Source organism: Ictidomys tridecemlineatus, chromosome 11, assembly GCF_052094955.1.
Source record: "Ictidomys tridecemlineatus isolate mIctTri1 chromosome 11, mIctTri1.hap1, whole genome shotgun sequence".
Classification (NCBI taxonomy): Eukaryota; Metazoa; Chordata; class Mammalia; order Rodentia; family Sciuridae; genus Ictidomys; species Ictidomys tridecemlineatus.
In genome coordinates, this window is record NC_135487.1 from 3,235,221 (window position 1) to 3,254,749 (window position 19,529).

The following is a 19,529-nucleotide window of genomic DNA, read 5'->3' on the forward strand; positions in this document are numbered from 1 at the left end:
CTGCTCTGCAGCTGCGAAAGCTGAGCAAAGCAAAAGAGCCCCAGGGTGAGTGGCAGCTCAAGCCCTGCCCTAGTGTGGACTGTCTTAAAGGGAGCCCAGGCAGCATGACCCAATCAGAGCAGAGGGTGCCAGTCTCAAGTTGCCAGGGCCCAACTGGGAGCAGTTACCTGAAGACATAGGTCAAAAGGAAGAAAGGCTGGGCACAGTGGCACATACCTGAAATGCCAGCAATCAGGAGGCTGAGGCAGAAGGACAGCACGCTTCAGGACACGCTGGGCAATGTAGAAACACCCTGTCTTAAAAAAAGAAAATTAAAATTAATAAGAGGTGGGTGCAATGGCGCACACCTGTGATCCCAGTGGCTCAGGAGGCTAAGGCAGGAGGATCCCAAGTCCAAAGCCAGCCTCATCAAAAGCAAGGCGCTAAGCAACTCAGTGAGGCCCTGTCTCTAAATAAAATACAAAAAAGGGATGGGGATCTGGCTCAGTGGTCAAGTGGTCAAGTTCAATACCTGGTACCAAAAAAAAGAACAAAGTAGGAGCGCCTGATGTCATCGGAGCCCTGGCTTAACAGCTCCCTAAAACCAGTCACCCCAGGACAGTGGAGCTATGAACAAAGTCTCTTGCTACCCAAGCCAGTCTGGGATGGGTTTCAAGTGTTGCCAGCTTCTGAGGGGCCTGGCTGGTGCTCCCCAGCCAGGTGCTCCCCGGCCCTTCCAGCCAGGCAGGATCCCACCTTCTCCTGATGTCCTTCAGCTGACCCAGAATCAAGAGTCGCACCTCGGCAAGAGGCTGGATTCCGACACTGAGACGCCAAGCAGAAGGAAAAGCAGTGGGCTTAGCCTTCTGAGAACGCAGCCCCCCGAGTGTGGTCCTGGGGCACGAGGTCACAGGATCTTCCTAACACCCAGCTGTCCCTGGTCACTTTCCCCAGGCTGACATCTGTGTTGACGGAGCAAAGGCAACTAGGATTCAGCTGCAAGGCCCAGTATCACCTGCACATGGCACCAGACTCTGTCCTCATGGAGTCTGTCCCCACCCAGGAAAACACCAGCTTCACTAGAGAACGTTCCTGCAGGAGCTGGGAGGTTATTAATGTGTCACACCTTGACAGTGGGCGTATACGTCAAGATTCAACGGCAAAATGAGAAATCCACGGGAAGTGTTTCTGCTGCAGACTAAGGCCCTGGTCATCCCAGGGGAGGCCCTGCAGGGTTGGGCAGCCAGCCCGACTTGCTTTTTCTATTCATTGACACATTTTACTAAAAACAATGAGAGTAGAGCTAAGGTTATTCAGACTTGGATACCTGCAGACACTTTTCTCTAAAGAAGTGAGCCTGACACTTCAGGGAAAATAGTGGCAATAAAAATGGAATTTTCAAGCAAAACAGAACTGGGCACATTTGTACCCTGCACCACAAGCCTGAAAGCTTCACACTTTAAGACTTTCCTGAAGAGGAGAGAATAGGAACAAATGTGACCTTCAGAAACTGTACAGTTCCACATGGCAGTATTTGGAAGGTCTGCAACACTTAGCCAACCAGTATCCTCTAAGCGAACCATGTATCCTGGTGGAAGCAGGATAAGATCTGAGGAGGGCAGGGCCAGAAGCCAAGAAATGCAGTGGCCTCAGGAGCTGGTAAAGGCCAGGCTCTTCCCCACTCTGAGCCTCAGAAGGGATCAGCCCAGGGACGCCTTACCTTAGCTAGTAAGGCTGATTTCGGGATGCTAACTTCCAGAACTGGATAATACATGTTGTTTCGAGCCTCTGAATTTGTGGTACTGTGTGACAGCAGCCACAAGAGATTCACACAAAAGCCCACAACCAAAAGCAAAAGAGGCCACCAACGCCAACTCAAGAGCCACCTGCTTTGCCAGGACCTCCTGGATGCTCCCTGGCTGGCCCTGGGCTCATATGGCCCCTGCGCGTCACCTGTCTTGCACTCACTGCTCCCAGGCCAGCTCCTGGCAGGAGGGAGCCTGTTCCGCCCACATCCTTGGCACCCCAGCAGAGCACAGTTAACATTCACAACCAAAATCAAACAGCTTCAGGGAAGGTGACCTTTGTGGGTTTTTTTTTTTTTTTCTTTTCTGGAAAAATGCTGTTTTCTGGTTGCCTTCTTTCCTGAAATGGAGGTGGGCACTCGTTCACATGCATGCCTGATGGAGAGGAAGGCACTCTTGACGCAGGCTCCAGAGGGCCCAGTCACCTCACTTGCATCTCCTCTCTTCCTTGGTGACAGCAGGGACAGTGCCACACTTGGTAGCCACTATTAAAGAGCATGCAAAGTGCCAGCCACCCACACGGGAGACTGCCTTACCCTCGCTGCCCCTACTGCCCCACGCCCAGGCTGGGAGAGGGAGTGCACCCAGAGAGGACTTGTGCCCACGTGGCTAAAGCTGGGTGGGGGAGGCAGGACAGCAACAGTCTAAGGGACATGTGCTACATGGGACCCTGAGAGGAGGAACCTAGGCAGCAGGCAGCTCTCACTTCCCCTCCCCCACTTGGCCACCTCCTCAGAGAACACCCTGTCTTCACTTCCACCTGCTCCCAACAGACCTCTACAGGAAAGTCACTGCACACATCAGAGCCGCACACAGGCCTGGGAGGTCAGCACTGGGTCCCCAGCAAGAATCTTTTAGAAATGCCCTGGGAAAAAGCAGAGGGCCACTGGGGCCAGATGAACATGAGAAAGAGAAAACCGGGAGGGTTCCATCCTGAATCCAAGTGCCCCTGGAACATTTCCACATCTATTATTCCAACTGTGAGATAAGTACTCTCGTTATCCCGGGTATAAAAATGAAGAGATTGAGACTGTAGAGGTCAAATGGCCAGCCTAAAGCCACACAACTAGTGATGCCCACCCCAAAGTCATTATAGCCAGGCCACCCCTCCCTGCCCGTCAGGAAGTCAGGAGAAGCCAAGGGGCCCAGGATGCAGAGACCAGTCTTTCCAACATCAGGAAAGACCCCCACCCACCTGGCCTGTTTCCAATCTACAAAACTGAGGCCATGGAGTCTTTTGAAGTTTGTGGCTGTTCCATGAGTATTTAACAGTCAAAGGTCCTGTTAAGGCTTAGATATGAGGTGTCCCCAAGAGCTTACAAGAAAGTTCAGAGGTGAAGTGATTGGTTGTGAGAGCCTTAACCTATCTGCATTAGTCCAAGTGAATGGATTAACTGGTTGGATGGAAACCACAGGCAGGCAGGGTGTGGCTGGAGGAGGTGGGTCACTGGGGGCATGCTTTGGGGGTGCCTGTTTTGTTCCTGGTGAGATCTCTGCTTCCTTGTTGCCATGTCCTGAGCTGCTCTCCTCCTCCACATCCTTCCCTCATGATGTTCTGCCTCACCTCCGACCCAGAGCTATGGAGTTGGCCATCTACTGACTGAGACCTAGGACACCAAAGTGCCAAATAAACTTTTCCTTCTCTAAAATTGTTCTTGTCGGGTGTTTTGGTCACAGTGGCGAAAAAGCGGACTAAAACCGGTGCTGTTTCAGAGAAGCTAAAATCCTGTGGGGGAGAATGACAAGCAGTCAGAGGCGTGAGGCGCGCATCCCAGGAGAGTGACCAGAACCAGGCAGGCTAGGCTCCAGTTCCTCCGCAGCAGCCCCAGGGGCAGGGAGGGGCCCAGGCTCCGAGCAGAGACCCGAAGGCCAGAGATGCAGGCGCCCCGGAAGCTCTGGGGAGGACAGGTCTGACCCGGGGCTGCTGGCGGTCCCCCTTCACACGGTCCTCAGCACCGCGGATCGTCCCCACGGGACGCGCAGTAGAGCAAGGCGAGACAGGTCGCCGCGGAGCGCGCAGGACGGAGAGGGCCCCGAGAAGCCGCCCAGGGTTGGAACAGGGACCTCCCCCCCGCCGCCGCACTGCACGGGCGGGAGTCCCACTTTCTCCGCAGACTTCCACGTGAGCCTCGCGCATCACCCGGGCGGACACCCTCCCGGCGGCGGCGGACTGGCGGCAGGTCTGAACCGGTAGGCGGGGCCCCGGCGGCGCGCGCTCGGGGCGGGGCAGGGCCAGGGCCTGGCGGGCGCAAAGCGGGCTGCAGGGGCCAGACCCAGGGGTGGACGCGCGCGGGCTAGGCCGCGGGACACAGAGGCGGACTGCGGTGCGCACCGGGCCGAGGAAGGGCAGGGCCGGAGAGAGAGCCTGGAGCAGCCCGGAGGAGCCGGGAGGAGCCTACGGCGCTTAACGGCGCCCGGGCAGCACCAACTGTCAAGGCCAGGGAGAGGGTGCGACCGACGCGGGCTCGGCCCCGCCAGGAGCTCCGCCTCCGCGCCCCGCAAGCACCAGGCCTCCACGCCGGGGCCGGGCTCAACCCCTCACCGCGAGGCGCGGAGGCCTGGCCGGCTCTGCGGCCACCCGTGACTCCAGGCCTCGTCCAGCCTCCCCCGCGGCGCCAGCCCACTTGGTTCCGCCCGCCTCAGGCAGCGTTACCTAGGAGACGGGCCAGCCGCAGCCACGCCGAGGGCCACCGGGCCCACGCTTTCAGGAAATTCCAGCACCACAGACCAGGAGGTCCGGCGGCTGGTGCCCAGCGAAGCCGCAGGCCTCGCAAGTCCATGCACCGGCCGAGGGACGCGCCCGACCCCGCGGCCACCCGCAAGGAGCCCAAGTCTGCAACGCGCCGTGTACTCAGAACCCGCCTCGCGTCACTTTTGTCGTCAGGACCGCGGAGCCAATCAGAACCCAAATTACGCGCTCCGCTCTGCAGACACTAGCCAGTTAGCGTGGGGATGGGCCCGTCCTGATTTGCATGGACGACGATCCGCAGCGAATGGGAATGTGACTGGCGTGAACAACAACCAATGAGATTCTGTCAGGGGCGTGGCCTCGGGCGTCCCACGAGGTGAAGATGCTGCGGGCGGAACCTGCCGAAGCGAGCGGGATTCGGGGGAGCTAAAGTCGCTGGGGCAGGGCGGGAAGGAAGATCCGGAGCGGGGCACGGGATCTGGAGCTGGAGCCCCCAGGTGAGTGCAGGGGGAGACCCCGGCCGGCCGAGCTTTTCAAGGATTTGCGCCAGGAGGGTGGCGGCGAGCACCGTGGTCCCTCTCCATCTCCTCTTTCCCGGCCCTACGTCCCTGCCCCCGCGTCGTTCTCACCTCCTTTCCAGCCTCCTCACCTCCTTCCCCATCATCTCCCTTCCCCCATTCCATCCTCTCTGCTTCCCTGTCATCCGCCTGACCTTTCAGCTGGCATCCCCGACCCCAGCCCCAAACTTCATCCCTCTTCTGCAACCCGGTCTCAGCTCCTTCCCGTTCCGCAGCCTCACCTCCCGCTACGTTCCATCCTTCCTATCCCTTCTCTCGGCCTCTGCGCAGCCCGATGAGAGCCTTCCTAGTTCCGAACCTCCCCATCTCTATCCTTGTTGCTCTTCAGGGCAAATCCTTCGTCCTCGCTGCCTGCCACTGTCTCTCCTGTCCCTTGACCCCATCCCTTCACCTATTCTGCTCCCAGCCCATTCAATCTCTTCTCTCTCGGAAGCGCTCTCTCTCTCCACTTGCCCTGGTCCGCAGGACCTTGACACTCCCTTTCTGCACCAGTTCCTTTGGCTATGTGACTCTGCACTCCTCCACTTCATCCTTAGGTCCCTACTCTCATTAGCAGCTTTTTCCCCCTGTCCAGGCCCTTCCAGGAGAAGGCACCAAGCACTTTTCCATCTCCCTACCTGCTGCTGCCCCTGCAGGATGCAGAGCCTCCACTGCTGCACAGCTTCCTACTGCAGTATCAGCAGCCTGTGTACCTGCCCACCTGCCCACCCTCCCTTCTAGGCACCTCCTGCTCACTCCTCCTGGCATTTGTCTTGGGGGGCTGCTGCCAAAGGGCTACACTTTGCCTACAGCATCCTGGGGTGGCTCCAGGTGGGGAGTCCCCATGCACCCTTTCCTGTCTTCCTGGCCACCATCTCTCTCCCCACCCCACCCCCACTTTCCTGCTCAGGCTCACTTTGTGATTCAGCATTTTTGGGATTGGTAACTTTCTTTGCTTCCTGGAATGATGGGGACCTGGTTGAAGGCAGGTGGTCTGGACTCTGAGGTTTAACAGGGCCAACTTAGAAACCAGATTCAATCTGCCTGGTTGAGAGAGGGACTGGAGACGGGACCCACCAGCGGGGGTTACCTTTTCCTCCCCTTGCCTTTGTCTGCCCTGGGTGTTGAACTGGATCCAAGGGGAGATGACATAAGTAATAGCTCCTGGGGAAATGGGCTGTGAGCATTTATGGAAATTAATACATCCACATCCCAGGAGCAAGAACACCAAGTTCAGGCCACAGCTGTCCCACTGTCTGTCGCTTCAGGATTTCTTCCTTCTCTGCAACTTCTCCTCCCCCTCAAAAAATGCCAGCCCCCCTTCTAATGCCAAGAGCAGCTCCCACTCTGCTCATGAAGCTGCAGTCAGGCCCTGCTGTGCGGGCTTTAGGGAATTGTGTGTGGAGAGTCGCCTCTGTCCACCTGATTCGCACTTGGCAGACTTGTCTGCTGCAGAGCCCAGGCTCATGGGCAGCTCCTGAAATCATGGCCCTGCGCTTTCACAAAGTGGGCTCCTCGGAGTGCACCGACTCCCCAGGTCCTGTCCATCAGGCCCAAGGTGCAGCCTTGCCAAGAAACACTGTCCAGGTACATGCTGGCCCCGTGGCTCTGACAGGGCTTGCTCTGCTGCACATCCTTGCCTCAAAAGCAGCCTGGGGGAGACTTTCCTTATAAAACAGATACATCTTATTCTCTTTGCTACACCAGTCAACAAATAAATGCCTTATGGGCACTGATCAGGACCCAGGGACTGTGCCAAACAATGGGGTAGAGGAGTGTCGTGAAAAAGCCTGAAACCTTTTTCATATGTAAGTGTTCAAAACCCTTGCAGGTCTGAATATGGAGCCTAGACTGCAGGAAGCATGCACAGCACTGGCTGCCCACAGGAGATGGGCAGGTGGGACACAGGCATGGTGCTGGTGAGCAGGAGGGCAGAGAGCTCCGAGGGCTTGCCAGCTCAGGAGGGCTTCCATGCACTGGGCTGGCTCCTCTTTCTGTCCTTTCCTTTTGCAATCTTCTAAACCCAAGTGATTCAGGAGGAAATGAGTGGCAGAGTTTGATTGGCAGTTTCTAGTGAAGGTGTGGAGGGAGGGGCTCCTGGTGTTTGTTGGTGCTCTTCATGGCAACTAGGCAAACAGAGTCTGCGTCAAGGGAAGGAGTACTCCTAGAAGCTTGGGGACCATGTTTCCGTTTCTGGGGACCCTGGCCAGAAGCAGTGTATGTTTGATCGTTGGCTAAATTCTCAGTGATCTTTACATCACCAAAGGCCCCAAAGTAAAAGCTTTTTCCCACAATCCCCAGATAAGGAGGCAAAACAGCAGGCAGCACTGGGGAAGGGCTGACTCTGAAGGTGTCCAGGGCCAGAGACCCCACTCCTTCCTTCAACCCCTCTCCTAAGCAGCCAGGAGGTCCCCCCCTTAGGGGTGAAGACCCTAAAGCTGCAAGGGTCTTGGCCAACCAACAGCCAATCAGCTCTTGTCTCAGAGGAGTAAGTGGAAACCTAGAGAGCAGCTGCTTCCCCAAGGTCACACAGAGGCCACCGTGGAGTTGGGTTAAACTCTGTGCTTCCCACTTATTTAGGCCCAGTTCACCGCCATGGGTGCCCAAGCTGGAGGAAGCCAGCACCCCAAGAGATGATCAGCTGCCCTTTGGGAAGGCCTCTGTCAAGGTGTTGCTGACGCTCATGGAAAAGTCAGTGTCCCCTGGTGTGTCCATGTCCCTAGAGGGACTGTTAGGAGCAGGGGAGGTGCCACTCACCCCAGGGAGTTCTCGGGGACTCCAGTCCTGCTGACCTGGGAGGTCACCTCACAAGTACACTGTCTGTTGTTCATGACTGTCAAAGCGATGGCCATGTGGTTAGAGAGGAGGTGGGAAGCCAAGGCTGGAGGGGAGAGGGGACTCCCACAGTGGAACTGTACTTCCCCTCTGGGCCTGGTGTAACCCTGCCTAGGGCAACTGAGGCACCGGGTAGCCGCAGGCCACCTTGAACCTTTCCTTCCAGGCCAGGACTCTGTAGCAACGATCCCTCTGCCTTCCAGCACGTGTAGCAAATGGCAAAAATCCTCACCTCTGTGTGGGTGAGTCTCCCTGGGTGCTCAGGAGTCAGGATTCAGTCCCAGGCCTCAAGGGATATGGAAACTCCTTCCTCGTGGAATGGAAGGTTCAGAAATGTTCTCCCCTCAGTGACCCGCCACGCCCCTCTGCCCATCTTCAGAGTGCATCTGTTAAGAGATGGTCCTCGGTGCCACTGAGAGAGGCTCTCTGACTCAGCGAGTGCCGAGGAGGAAAAGAGGAGACACCCTGGAAGGGGACATCACACCCTGGTCTTCCTCCGGCCACTCTGTGTTGGCTTGAGGCTTTCCATCTGGTGGACCTGAGCCACTGCAGGTCTTCACACCCTTCACTGTATCTTGGGAAGCTCAGACAAGTGGCACTTCCGTTCCTCTTCCCACACAGCACGGGAAGAGCTCTGAGCCAGCCCAGCCTGGGTCCTGCCGCCAGCATTCACCTGGTTCCTAACCCCCATCCCACCCTGCTGGTCAGGGTCTCGGGAGCGGCCTCTGCCAATGACCCTGTGGTCAGCCCCAAGGCCTGGGGATGCAAAATGTGTGGTTGGGTGTGTCACGTGTCCCGGAGCCAGCCCCTGTCCCTGTCTCACCTGCTTCTCTGGCACTTGCCCTGGTGTGCTGCACACACCAGCACCTGCAGGTGGGCCGACTTGAGGCCATGCCATTTGCAGACCAAGTAGAATTGGGAAAAGGAGAAAATATGGAGAAAGGGTGGGGACCACCTCCTACACTTCCCACTTGATCTCCAGACCAGTTAAAAGGACCTTCCTCACTGATCTTGCCGAGTGGCTGAAATCCATCACCCACCTCAGCAGCTAAAAGCCAGGTGTCTCGGTCTATGTTCTGTGGCTATAACAAGACACCTGAGGCCAGGTGATTTTAAAAACTCACAGTTCTGGAGGCTAGGGAGGCCAAGAGCACAGTGCCAGCACCTGGCAAGGACCTTCCTGCTGCACTGCAACATGGTGACAGGCATCAGATGACAGCATGACAAGCCTATGGCAGCTTAGTCCTCTCTGCTTTATAACCCGCCAGCCCTGCCATGGGGCCCCCACCCTCACAACCCCATCTAATCCTAATTACCTCCCAAGGCCCCACCTGTAAAACCCATCAACATATGAATTGGGGAATTAAGTTTCCAGTGCATGAAACTTGGGGGACATATTGAAACCCTGGCACCAGGCTCAGGTTCCTTACCAGGTCCCTGCACCAGATTCAAGGCAAACCAGCAGGCCACCCATCACACGGGTGACCTCCCCACTAAGTGAGCCACTTCCTGGCTCCTGTACACTCAGGAGTCTTGTCCACGGGGCCCTCTGCCACCAGCCTTGGGCCTTTGTCTCAGGGGAGAGTTCGTCCTTGTTATCAGGGCAGACCCACCACTGTGCCCTCTCAGCCACTTGGTTTCCTTCTCCTGCCTCCCTTTATCTACATTGGAGGCCCCCAACACAGAGCAGGATGGTAAATGTCAGCTGCTCCACTTCCAGGAAGAGACTAAGCCCCAACCACAGCCCTACCTGGAGCCCAACTGAGCCCCAGGAAACCCAGAGCACAGGGCTTGGGTTTCCTGCTGAGTCAGTTCATGAACCCACTCCAGACCTCTCAGAGCGGCTACCTGGTCCTGGGAGGAACCCTGGAGACTCCAGCCCAGCTGCCTGCACCCAGGGTAGAAAGGAGGGGTGAAGGGGAGAAGAGAGTAGGCAAGAGCCCATCCCTGGACAGAGGGTCATGCCTTGCCCTGGCCTCAGGCCTGGAGGGCCCACGAGCCTGCTGGCTTCAGTGTGCACACTGGGCTGTCTGATCCCAGCAGCTCACGGGCACAAGGGGGCCCCTAGCCCACGGCTCTCCCTCTCATAGATGTGTTGTCATCTTCCGTCCCTGGGCAGCTTCATGATCTTTCAGAGCAAGCTTAGACCCTGATGTCCACGAGCTGTCGGTCCCAGCCGCGGGTGGAAGGTCTAGCGCCCGCCCTGGAGCTCAGCCATTCTGAGCTCTCTTGGTAGCAGGGGCTCTGGAAGTGGTGTCTGGACCACCCCTCACAGATGTAGGAGAGTCAGAAGTAACTAGGATGCATGGACACGGAGATTCTAATGAGTGCATTCATTATAAAATAAATTTAAAACCTATAAACCTCATGATGACAGGTAAAGGCCTACAGGAGACATGTGAGGGCTGACGGTGAGCCAGACCCCAGCTCTAGCCTCTGGGGGCAAGAGCCAGGAAAGGCCAGCAGTAACCGCATGTCCCAATCTGAGAAACCCCAATCTGAGAAACCCCTGTTAATGGGGAAGGAGAGGTAGGTGGTGGCCAATTAATATACACTCTATGGTGGGCAGAGCTGGGAGGGGTCCCTGCAGGAACCCCCAGCTGGGCCCTGGCCAGAGGCCCACTAAGGGCAGAACATGACCCTGGCTGAAAAGGGTGAACGGAAAGGACGGTGTGGAGGCCAGAGCCCCCGTAGAGCAGAACAGTGATGGGACGGGGAGGGAGAGGGAGCCCCAGAGGTTCCCAGGCTGTTCTCAGGGGGTCCAGTGGGTGGCACAGATGGAAAAAAGCAGGGCACGCGGAAAGGGGGACCCCCAGATGGCAAGCACCATGCTGGGTCCTGCGCTTGCCGATGTGCCCGTAGGCATTGAGAAGGGAGGGCTAGGGCTCTCATGAAAGGTGGGACCTGGGTGACTGCCACTCATCCCTGGGTCACAACTGACAGTGGACAGGGTCACCTGGGGCTCAGTGTCCAGAGAGAAGAGTGTGCAAGACAGTACAGGGAGTGGGTGTGGGTGCCAAATCCGAAGGGGAAGTAAAGGTCAAGGAGGAGGAACACGGGCTTATTCTGGAGCCCAGGAGGAGGGAGACCCTGGGGCGGGGACAGGGTCTGCCGTGGAGGAGGCAGTCTGCACTGAGTCGGGAGCAAAGCCAGCCTCCAGGAGTGACGACTGAAGGTCCTGGTCCCTGTGTGTCCCATTCGGAGACAGGCCCTGACAGGCAACATGACCTTCCAGAGCTGGTACTCAGGGAGACAGAGCCAAAGCCAGAGTCACTCTGCTGCCTGAACGGCCTTGAGAAAAGTGCCAGGGAAGGAAACCACTGTTCTGCCCCCAGGCCCAGCCCCCAACACCCTCCTGCCTGCCCTCTGTCGGTTCTCTCTTCCGTGCATTATTCTGTTTCCTACCTTACGGAGGACACTTCTGGGGACATTCATGAACTGTCGGGCCCAGCTCAGCCTCCAGTGCTCTGCAGAGTGCATCCTCAGAGCAGTGAGAACAGGCCGAGTCATCGTGCCCACAGTCCCACGGGGCCCAGCATGGACAGCCCCCGGAAGGTCCTGGGCAGCTGGGCAGGCTCATCATTCACAGTTCCTTGTGACCCAGATTCAGGGGTTCCAAGGCTACACTTTGAGAACACTTCCTGGCTATTTTGGTCTGTTGGTGAACTTTCCCGCCTCTGCTTCTTAAAGCAGCGCACGGCAAACGCTCTTTGATGGTTGAAAGCTCCGGCAAGAAGAGCTTGGGATTTCTTTAATGCTGAGGAACGTGTGAAGCCCACGTTCCACTGGAATGACCTGCTAGCTTTTGTCAGCCTTAAATCTAAAATTGTGCGTTTATCCCAGTGTGTGCTCAGGGAGAGGCTATTGTTAGCTCCCCAGGCCCCTTGGAATGAGGTTTATTCAGGGATGCAGACACCCGAATGCTTGTCCGCTGTGAGAAGCCAGAGCTGTGTGCAAGAGCGGACCCTTGTCACTGTGTGCATACCCAGACCCTGTCTGCACTCTGTGTGTTCTCTTGGCCCTCACTGTGTGCCCCCCGCTGCACCCCACCTGCGCCACATGTTCTGTGAAGACACCTCCTGTGGCACCCCTCCCTGCTCCCTGCTCTGCCACCTCTGATCCTGCTCCTCACCCCCAGGGGGTATTGTCTTTCCCTGGCAATAAACACATGGTATTTTTAGTCACCCGGGCCAGGAGGTATTCAGGTGTCACGGACAGGAGGCCCAGAGCCGTCCTTCCCCTCTGCCCGGCAAAGGACACTGGGCGCCTGGAGCAGGATGCGCAGAGCCCAGCTCAGACTCAACATGGCCCTCTCCTCGGGCGCACAGCTGGGCTTCGCTCCTCACCAGAGCACCGCAGGCCTCCTTGTTGACATTCCGCTCATTGGCCAGGCAGCGGTGCTCAGGGGACACCAGCTGTCCTGTGTTGGGCACCTTGGGGACTCGGGTGCTGCTGTGCTTTCTCCTCATGCTGAAAGATAGGTTTGGGAAAAGCCCCTGGAAGCCTGTGGGCCAGCTTCGGGGGCAGGGACCCCCACCCTCCTGGTGCATACAACAGTTGTCAAGAAGGGCCCGGAAAAACAGCAAGGCTCCCCACAGAGCGGCCTGTTCAGAGGAGGCCGAGGCTGGCCACAGGCAGGCTGTCGTCCTCCGCCCCCTCCTCATGGACCACAGACAGGCACGGGTGAGCTTGCTGCGCCAGGCCGTGGCGGTGGAGAAGGGGACTATGGTCCACAGCACAGAGGTGCCCCGGGCCACCACAGTAGCGTCTGCAGTCTGGTGGGCATGACACAACAGCGTCCACACAGCACGGTCAGGAAAGGGGGAGTGAGAGGGAGCCAGGCCTGAAACCAGGAGCTGGGAGGTGGCCTTGAGGCAAGGAGAGCTGGGCACTAAGGGGAGAGGAGGAGCGTGTGGTGTGGGCACTGTGGAGGAAAGGTCTTGGGGCCTGGGCATCTCTGGAAGATGGGCAGCCTCCCCTGTGGCTGTACTGGGTCACTCACCTGCGTGGGTGGGGTGGGGGGAGTCGACCAGGTCCCCCTCCTCAAGGCCCCAAGACTCCCTGTGCCACCCCAGGGAACTCTAGGCTGCCCATGATGCCCATCATCTCCTAAACATGCACACAGAGCCCTGGGCCCCACTGGGCACTCACCCCTGCCCCACCCATGGCCAGAAGGTTCTGGCAAAGTCCCCTGGGTGCTGCTGGAAGATACTGAGGAGAGGGTTTCTCCCCACCCTTCAGCAGCTGGTAGCCATGGCAACCATGGAGAGCCGCCTGAGTGGCCCAGCCACCTGCTGGGCCGTGTGGGTGCCGAGGCCTGGCTGGGCCCCAGGGTATTTCACATGGTTCCCTGGGGAGCAGCAAGTAGGGGGAGCCCAGGGCCAGGGGTCCTTCGTCCAGCCCCTGGAAGGGACAAGAGGGCACCTCAGAATCTCTGGTCCCTAATGCAGCCCATATCCAGCTTATTCTGTTGGGTGCTGCAGGGCTGGGTCCTGAGCTCCTGCAGCCAGCACCCCCAGGAGGGTCCCTTCAGGCTCTTCACGTCTGCGGAGCTTGCAACCCAGCCCCTTTGTTTTAGGGAGGGGGAAACTGAGGCTGGGGAAACCCATACTTGCTCTCGGCATCCCAGAGGTCTCAAGAAGCTTTCCCCTCAGCAGTGATTTCTGCGGATGTTTAGCCCCTCCCAGATGGTGAATTCCTGTCCCTGTCCCACATCACCCCCAAGGATCAGGGCAGAAATCAGTCCCATACCAGATCCCCCCAGACCCTGCTCCATGCCCCATCCCTCAACCCCAGCTCCCCATTTCAAACCAGGTGGTCTGGGGTGCATCCTCCAGGGGACCCTCATACACAATGATGATTTTTATCAGCAAAAGGCAGCCTGCCGTGAATGCATGCAAATCCACACCCTCCCCACCCTTCCCCCATCAAGCCCAGTGAACACTCACTGGACCCAGGCTGATTCCACAGACTTAAAAGTGCCCAGGCCCTTTGAGCCAGTGCACTCACCTCCTAGGACTACTCTTGGTGCCCACGTGTGGTTGGTTGGTTGCTTGCTTGCTTAATCAGTAGGTTGGCTGGCTGATTTCGTGGTACCTAGGATCAAACCCAGGACTCCTGCATGCTAGGCAAGTGCTCTTCCTCAGAGCTTTATTTTGGGGTGCTGGGATTGGACCCAGAGCCTTGTGCCTGCTGGGCAAGCACTCTACCATGTGTCAAGGTCCAGGGCTCCAAGCTGCAGAGAGCTGAAGACCACAGTTCCTACTGTGTGCTCAGGGAACAAGGAAAGCCGCAGCTGCCCCTGCCCTCTCGCCTCCCCTCTGATTGCTCCACCCCCAGGAGCTGGCTTGTCATGCATCCGCTGCCTCAAGCACAGGCTTCCTCGGACCAGGGAGAAGCCTTCAGAATCCTCAGAAGCGCTAGGTGGTCCTGGCCTGCCTGAGGTGGACCATACCACTGAGGGACCCTCCCCAAGGTACCTCCCCAACCCAGCGCCTGAATACCAGGCAATGCCCAAGGCAGGACAGAGGTAGCCACAGCTTCTGGGGCCTGGCACCCAGCCAGACATGGCAGGAGGCAGGACATGCCTCTAGGCTGAAGGTGACCAAAGCCAAGTGTGGGACCTGCATGCCGAGGCAGCCACAGTCCTGCAGCTGGCCTCCGACCCTGAGGGGCACAGGCTGCCTGCCTCCTGGAGTCTGGATGGATGAGCTCCTTCTCCTGGCCTCTTGGCGTTTCCACACAACAGGTTCAGCCCTGGGTGCTGCCCGGCCAGAAAGGAGGACGCGGCTCTGATTTACAACTGAGGCACTTAGTTATGTGCAGCCGATTCCTTTGAACTGCAGAAGCCTTCCCAAGGGGTCCAGATCCCGGGTTCCCAAGAGCAAAGAAAGTTGAGGTCCTAAGAGCAGAAGTCCAGGCCTCCAGGCCTGGATGGGGTGCTGGACTGCTGACAGCACTTGCCCTCGCTGCAGGAAGTGAGTCGGGTGTCATCTGACTCTGGGAGGTGCTCAGGACAAGATGGCAATAATGGTTACTTTGGTTGACAATGGGCCCTCGTTGCAGGTTGACTCTCCGTGGGGTACCCCACTTCATATCTTATGTTCCTTTCCTCTAAATTCTCCAGCTGCCGCAGAGAGGGTACCGACCCTCTCTGCTTCACAGGTGAGAACAGGTCCTAGACCTGGCCTGAGGCCCCGCAGCTAGCAATGAGCAGAGCTAGAGTGGGACCAGTCCCAAACCACCGAGTCCTAGACCACCCTGTTAAGGAGGCAAGTGCTCCCCTGACCTTGCTCCTGGGCCAGGTCACCAAGAAGCAAGCCAGGGGGAGCACAGGAAGGTGTGGCCCGGCCCCCAGCTGGCCCTGCTTGCTCTAGCCGCAAGCACTGCCATGGGATCTCCCCTACCCCACCCTGGCCATCTTCCTTTACCTGCTTTTAGGCACACAGATGCTCCACAAGAAAGCGGACGTCAAATGTATCGTACTGTCACATGTGATTAATCAGAAAAAACATTTTAAAAAAGAGAGAAAGAAAGGGGCCATTAAGGCAGAGGTCAGGGGCTAGAGTTGCCGCTCAGCGGTAGAGCGCTCGCCTAGCATGCGTGAGGCGCTGGCTTCAATCCTCAGCACCACATAAAAATAAATAAATAAACTAAAGATAGGGTGTCCCACTACAATTAAAAACAAAAATTAAAAAAAAAAACAAGGCAGAGATCATGGGAGAGGCCCCTCCCCTCACCTGTCAGCCTCAGAAACACCTGGGAGTCCTCCACTACCGTAGTAGCCCAAGGACTGTCCCAAACAGGGAGACCATGGGAGGGCTGCGTGCTTTCCTGCTTTCCCAACACAGGCTAGACACTTTTTCATCTTTTCACTCTTCCAAGCGAGGCTGCCGTGAACGCTCCCGAGCGTCTCACCTCCCTTCGGCGCTTGACCTGGTGGGGTGAGGTTGGGTAAGTCGGGTTCCCTGTGCCCCAGAACCCGCCCCTCCGTGGAGCAGCCTCAGTGCGGCCTCGCCAGCACAGAAAAACGCATTTCCCTGTAGTTGGTGGTGGCAAAGGCGCGGGGCCTGATGGTTTTCTTTTGCGGATCTTTTTACTCAGCGGAGGCTTTAATGGATGTGGTGGGTAAAGCTGGCTTTCAGATTGCTGGTGTGCCGCGTGGGCACGATATTAATCTTTCATGCCTCTGTCCTGTCACGTGGTGATGGGCTAGTAATCCTCTTTGAAGCCCTTTGTTATCTATTCTTACCCTTCCCCCCAAGTGAGGCCGGGAGCAGAGCCCCACACAGGGTGACTTGCCCGTGAGAAGGTGCCTTCTGTGCTTCCTTCCATCGTGCTAGGGCCAGAGGGCTGGCGAGGCGAGGTGGGTACACGGCAGCACCCCGTTACCCGCAGTCCCCTTCCTGAGGTTGCAGACACCCTCAATCAAACCTGGTCTGAAAATATCAAATGCAAGTTGCCAGAAATGAACAATTCATAAGGTTGAAGTGGCTTCTATTACATTGCATTGTAATTGTTTTATTTTACCATTAGTTACTGTGGTTATCTCTTCCTGTGCCCGGTTTGTAAATTAAACCTTAGTATAGGCAGGAGTCCAGGAGAAAGCGTGGCTTGCACAAGGTTCAGTCCTATCAGGCTTCCAGGCATCCTCTGGCGGTCTTGGAATGCATGCCCTGTGGACCAGGGGGCACTGCCCTCTCAGTTTCCTGGTACCACAAATGGCTAAGCTCAAAATAGCCCCATTCACTCTCTGGCAGTTCAGGAGGACAGAAGTGCAACATGTGGGCAGGGCAGGGCAGGGACCTTCGGGAGGCTGCCACAGCCCTGGGTGCCCCTCGTCCACCTCAGGCTCCATTTCCATTGTCACATGCATCCTGTCTGTCACTGCCTCTTGTAAGCACCTTGTTGTTGGACATGGAGCCCCCATAGAGCAGGATGATCTCATCACAGGATTCTCACCTGAAACATCTGCAAAAGCCCTTTTGCCAAATAAGCTCTCCTTCACAGGCACCAGGGCTTGGACGTACCCAAGGACACATTTCAACCTACTCCAGCAGGTTTCTGATTCCTACCCCCACCCAGTGCTCCCTCCGGAAGTTTCCATGGCTCTCTTTCTAATGTGGTGGCTCTTCCTCCTTGACAGGGATTGGATGCCAGGTGTCGCTGGCCAAAGAGTGAGGGTGGAACGGCAGGACATGGGCATCCAGCAGGCTCGTGCTGGGTCACGACCCGTACAAAGCCATCTATGGGGCCTGGAGCTGGGACTGAGCACCAGGAGTTGGATCCAGGGTGGGTCCCCTGTCTCCTCTGGCTGGTAGGTTTCGAAGGCAGGACTCCCTCCTGGTTCAGAGAGCTCAGCAGCCCGGGGAGGCAACAAGAAGACTAGGCCTGCCCCTCGCAGGGGGCAGTGGTGGGGGTCACACGGACATAGCACCCCACTAGGAACAGGTGGGGTTCTCAACCTGTGGCCCTGTTTCCAGGATGCTGGCCTGTGCTGCCCCCTAGAGGGCACAGGTGGGTACCCTAAACTTGAGGAAGGCCTCTGTGTTGGCATCCCCTAGTAAACAGAGTGGCACGATGCACCAGAGGCAGAGTCGTGAGACATGCTACTAGGCCACACCTTTCTTCTAAGCTTCCAACTCCCCCCTGAGAAGGGAGTCAAGGCCTTTGCCCCCCTTTTCTTCCAGAGGCTGTGACTGAGGTCCCCCTACTGCACCTACCCAGTAATGAGAGCTCTTGAGTGAACACGGTCCTCACGGGTGAGCTCAGGCTGGCATGAGACGCGGGTCGGCTGAGAGCAGCCAGCCCCGTTCTCTATCAGGACAGTGCTAAGCCCAGCAAGGTGCCTGGACACACTGACCAGTGTCCTGTACACAGCACCTAGAGGTAGGCACCATCACCACAGCCAATGCAGCAGACCCCCTGGTGCTGCCAGAAGCTCAGGTCATCTGGGTGCAATGGCAGCAGCTGCCGCTTCGCCTGCGGGACCCCTGCCCCGTTGCTACATATGGGTTCTCTCCTCAGGTGTGGGTTTGTCCAGAGCTTCAGAGGGGGAGAGGCCCCAAGCCTTCAAGGGGGCAGGGGGACAAGGCCACATGGCCCAGGGGACTGCTTGGTTGCAAAGAGGAGGCCTACATGGCCACGCATGTAAAGTGACTCTCCCTCCAAAAGTGCCCATCTCAGAAATACCAGGATGCCCGCTTCTCCCTCCTGCCCCCACCCTAGGGTACAAGCAGTTAAGACCCACCCTGTCTGCCCGCGAAGACCGGCAGCAGCTGACAGCGGTTCCACCCATCCTCCATCCCTTGGTCTGCAGGGGCTGGACATCCCCCAGCCTCCCTTCCCTGCTGAGTCAGGCACTGGGGCTCAGCACTGCCTGGGACGGTTCTTATTTCCTCCCCACCCCCATCTGGGTTTTTCCTGCTTTGGCTCACTTAGGCTCTCCATCTGGCCAGAGGAGGAGGCTCAGCATTTTCTTTATCCCCGCTATGGTGGATGCACCAGAAGGATGGGAGGACCCAGCTCTGCAGCCATTGCCTGTGCACCCTGCTGCTCTCACCCTTGCAAGGGGCACAGCATGTCCTCTGGGCCCCCCAGCCCCACGGCCTTCCCTCCCTCATCGATTATCTGGCGAGATATGGAGGTTCTGTCTCTGATGCTGCAGCCAGGTAGATACCACTGTGAAGTGGGGCAGGAGGTGCTGCAGCGGTGGCAGCAGGGTCCCCTCCATCCAGGGAGGCTGCAGGTGCCAGCAGAGTCCTCTGGGTTTGCTTATCCCCCTACAAGTGAGCTGGCAAGTCGGGGGCGGGGTGCTGCCTCACAAGAAACCCCGCTGTGGCACGGGGCCAAGGGAGTCCTGGAGGTGGCCGTCAACCCTGCAGGTGACTTTTACCTGATGTGAAGGGCATGGCTTGGATTTCACACTCCTTGCACTGTGTCCCCTCACCCTGCTAGTGGCCTGTTTGCTCCCAAGGACAGGACACCCTGGACCCTCTACCCACCCTCTCTGAGAATCTTTCAGGACAAGACCTGCTGCCCCCCACCTCAGAGGGGCTGAGAACTGCTCTTGGTGTCCCCGGGACCTCGAGGGCTGTGCCAAGGAAGTGGCAGCCTGAGGAGTGGCTCTCACTGTCCTGAGCGCTGTCCCTGCCCGCCAGCCCCAGGCATCTCACTGGGCCTGGAACCTCGTCTGCCCCCCAGCCAGGCAGAGGGGCTGCCCCTCTGCAGGAGAGTCAGGCGTGGGGCCACCTGGAGAAGGTGTCCTGTGACTGTGGCCTGGGTCCCAGAAGGAGGCCCTGGGCAGCCCTGCCCCATTCCTCAGAGAGTGGCCACAGCGAGAGCCACGAAGGCAAGACACAGGCACGCCAAGGGTCAAAAGCTAGAGCATCCGTGCTGAGCCACCCTGGCCAGCATGTTGAGATGGGCCTTGCCTAGACATTCGTGATATGAGTCTGAGGCCCACCAGATGGCCTTGCAGGGCTGGGCACCCCACCCTTGTGGAGTCCTGGGCCTCGATCGTCACCCGTCCTTTGGAGCATCTGCTTTTCCGAGTAGCAGGTGGCTGCCCAGGGCCCACTAGGCCTTGAGGTTCAGCCCCTTCCATAGGCAGGAAGCACAGAGTTGGCACTGGCCTGAGGTGAAGGGCTGGATATGCAGGGAGAG

At 57.8% G+C, this 19,529-nt stretch overlaps 2 protein-coding genes across 18 annotated transcripts in view; one reads left to right on the forward strand and one right to left on the reverse strand.

The window, feature by feature from the left end:
* Nphp4 (nephrocystin 4) overlaps positions 1-4,612 on the reverse strand; it is a 100,856-nt gene extending 96,244 nt beyond the window's left edge. For 6 of the 14 annotated variants that reach the window (XR_013427350.1, XR_013427351.1, XR_013427352.1 and 3 more), the window contains exons 1-2: positions 4,438-4,612; positions 217-296 (exon numbers count right to left, since the gene is read on the reverse strand). The gene's annotated coding sequence lies outside the window, so the exon portion shown is untranslated. Of the gene's footprint in view, positions 1-216; positions 297-4,116; positions 4,165-4,437 lie in introns of those variants that run through there. The other 8 variants (XM_078025097.1, XM_078025100.1, XM_078025093.1 and 5 more) reach the window with 6 other exon arrangements.
* Positions 4,613-4,640: 28 nt separating this feature from the next.
* The window catches only part of Kcnab2 (potassium voltage-gated channel subfamily A regulatory beta subunit 2), an 83,295-nt gene continuing 68,406 nt past the window's right edge, over positions 4,641-19,529 (forward strand). For all 4 annotated transcript variants that reach the window (XM_078025108.1, XM_078025112.1, XM_078025111.1 and 1 more), the window contains exon 1: positions 4,641-4,970. The gene's annotated coding sequence lies outside the window, so the exon portion shown is untranslated. The remainder of the gene's footprint in view (positions 4,971-19,529) is intronic.